Genomic DNA, 6,000 nt, shown 5'->3' on the forward strand with positions numbered 1-6,000 from the left:
ACGAAATGGCAAGAACGTTAACATTACAGATTTTTGTTATTGTTGTTCTTTGATTTCTTTGCCGTGACTGATGTCGCTTTTTTTGAAGGAAGTTGTTAAATTTAGGCAGACTTCACGGCGCCAACAGCAGAACAGTAACGTCAGAAAAAAATTATGCTTATTTTAATCGAGGATTAATGATTCAGTGTCTTTAACGACTGCTTAGATTGACGCGGATGCTACTTTCTGCACTGCAATACTTTTGCCCATAGTGACTGATGACACTTTGGCAAGGAGTTTGTTGAGTTTAGCCAGACTCTACGACGCTAGGCTGCTAACTTAAAGGTATCTCAAGATGAAGCGAAGTTAATTTAATCGTGATGTGACAATTCACTCTTCCCTCAGAGCGAAGGCTACTAGTAATATTTGAGAAAACGATAGGAATTCAGAAAATAACAACCCCAACTTAACTTGAACATCGTGCTTTCCATTCGGAATCCGATTCGCCATAATACTAGTTCAAACTGTGATAGAAGACTCTTCCTGGGAGAAATTTTATCATCATATTACATACATATCAGCGACAAAATACCGGGTAATACTGCTCCGCGAGAACCGAACGTCACGGATCTAACAGCCTCACTGAAACTGAGCTAATGATATTTTATAAACTCTGCCAATTTATCTGATCTTAATTACTCAGCTAACGGCTTCAAACAAAATCAAGGAAATGCAAATTATGAAATTTACTATATTAAACCGTGAGGCATAAATGTATAGGTTCCCACGGTAAGTTAAACTCTAAAAAGCTTTAAAGGAGAATTACTGTTATAGTACGGTGTAATAGGAAATTACAGAAAACGCAATTATATTTATATCGACGGTAATTCACCACAAATTTAAAATTATTGTGGCTTAATTAGTACAATCGTTTTAAACACAACGTCCCACCTAGTTCTTAGTCCTGTTGCCCATAAATCCTTAACAACTTGGAATTTTTCACTCTTCTCTATCGTCGAAAGTCGATGAAAGGTTATTTTGCATTAGTTTGATAAAATGGTATTTCTTACCACTATTCAGACATTTGAACCTAAATGAAACCCCTCTGTCACTGGCCACTTTAGGCCTTATGTTACCTTACTGAAAACATCTGAGATACCCATTTTTATTCTCACACCACTTTGGATTTATAAACGAACTATCCTTTTAAAAGGATTACATTTCCGGGAACTTACCGGACCTTTCATTCGGGTCATTTGAGATTATTTTCCCAAGATCGCCTGATAAGTTTTCCCAAACGTACGTATTTTTCTCTTCTTTTTGCCTTTTTGCAGATGTTCCCCTTGTCTTTAAAGTCGCTTTTTTTAATTAAATATTTGACTAGGTAATAAATATGACTGTTGACACATTTGCTTCTTAGCTGTCTTGTCACAGGCCGAGACGAGACAGCCTAGAGGGTGTATTGTTTTAGAGTTTTTGCCAGCATTGGTGATGATTGTTTTTTCTTATATAAAGCTACTGGTTACGAAATCCAACAAGAATGCCTTAATAGACATGCTGTTAAATATTGGAGAAAAATGTTAAGTATGCATGTATATTTTAGAAACCAAGCCAGCAGAGTCTCCGTGAAATGGAGAGACAAAGAAAGGCCTTTTCCAATTAGATTCGTCGTCTGCCTCTGTTTATTCATGGAAAACAATATACCTTTTAGCGGCTTTTCAAAATTCTTTAATTCACATATTTCGGATGTTAATCCCGTCAAAACGCATACATATATGGGGAGCCGATATGTCAAAATTGTCTGCTGACGTCTTGTCATAAGCGGACGTTGACAGACTATTAGCTTTTAAGGCTGACAACGTCAAGTTTTCAGCGCATACTAATCTTAAAGTTCTTAACGGAGTGAATTATATATATAGAGCGATGTTTTTTTACTCCTGACCAATGACGGCAGCCAATAAAAAAGCACGACAGAAATTTAATTGGGCGCGTTATCAAGGCCATCGAGGGTTCGAATCTCATTGGACACCCCGAATGTTTTGTCTCATTTCATGATAGAATTAATATTTCCCATAAACTGGACATCATATTCTATCCTGAGTATAGGTTAGAGTTCACTCAGCGTCTTTATAAAAGTACTGGTTTTGTTACGGAACATAAGAAAGATCCATTCGAAAATTTACAGTGTTCTTTGAAGTAGGTCGATGGCGAGTCTCATCATTTGGCCTGTGCTCCAAGAACCACAGAATGGTTCAGCACACATAAGCTAGAGCGCCAGAGTCGAAAACGGATGGGGTTACGGGACTCAGTCTTGGAACTCAGGGGCTAACTGGGAAGACCTCTGACAACGTCAATTGTACGCTTCTCCCCTGCCACCATACTTCATGCATTCCCCACTGCACTGAGTTGCGTGCTTGAGAGTGATGGCCTGATAGCAAGGGCGATATTGCGATTTTGGACCACTTCAGATTTTCAATTAGACTCTTCTGATTCCAAGAGGGCCGCATCCTTCCTTGGTCTTATTGGTTCACTGGATAGGCTACGTTTTCGGATCCGTTTGCCATCTATTTTCATTTAGAGAGCAAGCCATATTTTCTCCTGATTTCTTAATGAATCAAAGGCGATGGCACAATGTACCCGATCTTTTGATGAGGATGAGTAGTGAAGACAGAGCACACGAAACTCTCTCAGTTGAGTTCTTCTTCTGAGAATCCCATAAAGTCGAGATGATACGCGCGCGTAGAAGAGGCATCTAATTTTGAGTTTGAGGGCTTAAAAACTCTTGCATTGAAAGCAATGGTTGTATAAACCTGGGTTACGCTAGTGATGACCCGGGGGGGGGGGGGGGGCACTCTCTTAAAAGGGCTTAATGGGGACGTGCGGCCAGCCAGGGTTTGTTTTTCGGGATTTTTGTCTTAAACAGGGTATCGAATTTATCATTTTTTGTCTTGATCAGAGTATCGATTTATCAATTTTTGTGTTAAACAGGATAAATGTCTTAAACAGAGTATCAAAAATCGGAATTCTGTTATAAACAGGGTAGGAAAATCAGCGATATTTGTCTTAAACAGGGTCAGGGTATGAGGGGCCGCGCTGTACCTTCCCACCCAGGGATATATCGAGTTCCCCCCCGGGAGTGATGACAATTCTTTACAGTGGGCGCCAGACGTACTAACATCACAGAAATCATTATATGGGATCATGTTTTCACAGCCATTTGGTACCTGCAGCCCGCTGATTAGAAAAATGGGAATCCCGACAACTAAAGAGTTTGGACTCTCGTACTTCGTCTGCAAGAAGGTGAACCTCAAGAAGAAGTTTAGATTGCGAGCAGTCTCTTATTTTTCTTTGCAAAGTTACCGCACGCGAAACCCAAGCATGCGAGCTGGTGAGGCCGCGAGGCGCGATAAACGAGGGCTGACGGAGGGTTTGTTTACTACGAAAGAGTCCGCAGTCCGTCTTTTCTCGTCTGGTCCCAATCCCTTATTGTAACATAACCTCGTGGTTTGCGATCGCGCTGGCTGAGATAAGAAGGCGGATTTTATGAGAAAAGGCGGACTGCAAGCAGTCTAGAAGAAGTTAGGAAGGCAGAACGCAATGAATCAAAAGAACTGTCCGCTCTTCCTTACAAAAGAGACGATGCAGCCAACCTAAGATCGCTGCATTTTGGAAATGCTACTACTCCCTTTTGTCCGTGCGTGCATGATGCCTATATTTAGGCGTTGAAACTGTCTCCTACCGTCTGTTGCTAAGGATGGCAAGGATAAGGATGGACTGACATGGATTCAAACTTGCAAACTTGACAAAGTTGGGCTAAATATTCAGTTTTAAAGCTAGTACTATGCCTGAAAAGTCACCAAATAATTATTGTGGTTAGTGCTCCCTTATAAATATAATTGTTTGATATCTTGTTGATGGATAATTCTCAGGATTATTTTCTTGTATGGGTAAAGACACTAAGTATTACATTGAATTGGCCTAAAGCCACTGACAATAGTCTCGTAATATGGCCCCTTAAAGTGAGTAATAGTTTTTGCCATACCTCAGATACTTCAATAAAGAATTTTTCCATGCCAAATATCTTCACTTCTTTAGGGTGGTGAACGTGCGTTACTGCCGTAAATTGTTTTGCCTTCAGAAAGAGAAGACCAAGTCTATGAAAAGAACTGGTATTTAAATTTAAGGAGAGTTCATTTTCGCAGACTTTTCTATCTAGAGATAATTAGTGGAGGGGGATTATGAATGAAGGCAATTGGCTTAACGATAAGTGCGTAGCGATTCATTCTTGTGTGAAGGACGATGTAGGATGCACCACTGAGCCCGTCTCTCCAAATCTCGTACAAGCACCCTGTCATCATCAGCATCACTGATTCTGCTGCGTGTGGCCACCTTTATTGGCTACTTCTTTCTTCCTCTTATGTCTTTCTAGTCATTTTATGAAATGAGGGCACTCAACCAGTAGAGTTAGTGATCATATTTACAGTTTTTGCATATAAAACTAGCCTGCTGTAAACTGTAATAGTTGACGTTCAGAAAAAATAGATGTTCCTGTAAACTACTTACTGATTAAATATTATTTTATTTATTTATATGTTCTAATTACCTCCCGCGGAGCGCGAGGGAAAGGATTCGCGACGCTCAGGAATGTCCCAAAAATGCTTTTTTGGGGGGGACAGGATTGGGCGTGCAAAGTCTGTAGGTTTTCGGTTTTGTTCGGCTATTTCACGAAGTGAAAGCCGAATTAGTTCGAGATATCTCGAGATCACTTCGATTTCGTTGATTTATTCTTTAATATATTCGAGGAAGAAAGAATTATTATTTTGGCTTTCTGGGGTTTGAACCGACTCACCTGTCTGATCCGTCAGATCAGAGGAGACTCTAAGTTGAGGGATTAGTCGATTGCGCCACTGCGACCCAAGGTAGATTGGGGTCTAAGCTATGAAATATGCACTAGTTTCGGGACAAGATTGGGCGCGCAAGTTCGTGCTTTTCGGCTTGTTTCGGCTACTTCACGAAATTTCGAGGTTAGTCTTTGATTTACTCGAAGAATAAATAGAGGATATTAAATGGCCGCGCAGAGACACGAAATTTCTCCTCGAGTGTTGTAAAAAATTTTACGAGTGAGCGCCCCTTTCGAACTGTTTCAGCATGAGTTCAGTTCCACAACCACTTCCACAACCACGACGCCGAAGTGTACGCTCCATAGCGTCCTGTTCACAAAGGTTTCCAATCACTGTGATTATAATTACAGCACAGTAATGAACCATAAGGCAGTTGGAGGACGCCAGCTGTACAAATAATAGATTACAACTTCAATAATTTTTGTACAAGTTTTGAAAGACAGTTAGAAACAATCTTCATTAAGATACCTGTGACTGAATTTAAACAAAATTTCTACGGTAGAGAACGGTAAGATCGAAAAGTTTTTTTAAAATGATCATCAAAGATATGTTAAGGGAATTATGCCGATAGACTTGTGCCTTTGGCTGAAGTGAGAGTTTTGTCATTTTTTGTTTTCCCATAATGAGCCATTCCTTCCCGGATAATCTTTAAATCACTGCATTCTATCCAGCGACAAATATCACCTAAGCTACGTTGAGGTGATCATAATTAGCGTAAAGATGATTTATTGATGTAGTTCTAAAGAGTCTCCCTTAAAGTAAATATGTATGTTGCAGTTAATTTTTAATTTCAGCTAATTTTTGCATTTCTTTGTTTTAAATTCATTAGCGTACATTACCATATCCAAAAACAATGGAAAAATAAAAAGCAACTGAAATAGAAAATTAACTACAACATAAACATAACTTACAACATGAACTCTAAAAGTACAAGTAGATCGCCAAGTTGAGCTTATATATTTGTGTATGTAAAACACGATTACAAATTTTTATACCGGTCACTGGATTGTACTTGAAGCCTTGAGAGAAGAGCAAACCATGACTTACCATATCAAAAGCAGCTGATTGGTCCAACTTTAAATAAGAGTGTGTCCTCTCTAATCCAAAGCCAAACACAATT

The sequence above is a fragment of the Porites lutea genome, chromosome 4 (genome assembly GCF_958299795.1).
Source record: "Porites lutea chromosome 4, jaPorLute2.1, whole genome shotgun sequence".
NCBI lineage: Eukaryota > Metazoa > Cnidaria > Anthozoa > Scleractinia > Poritidae > Porites > Porites lutea.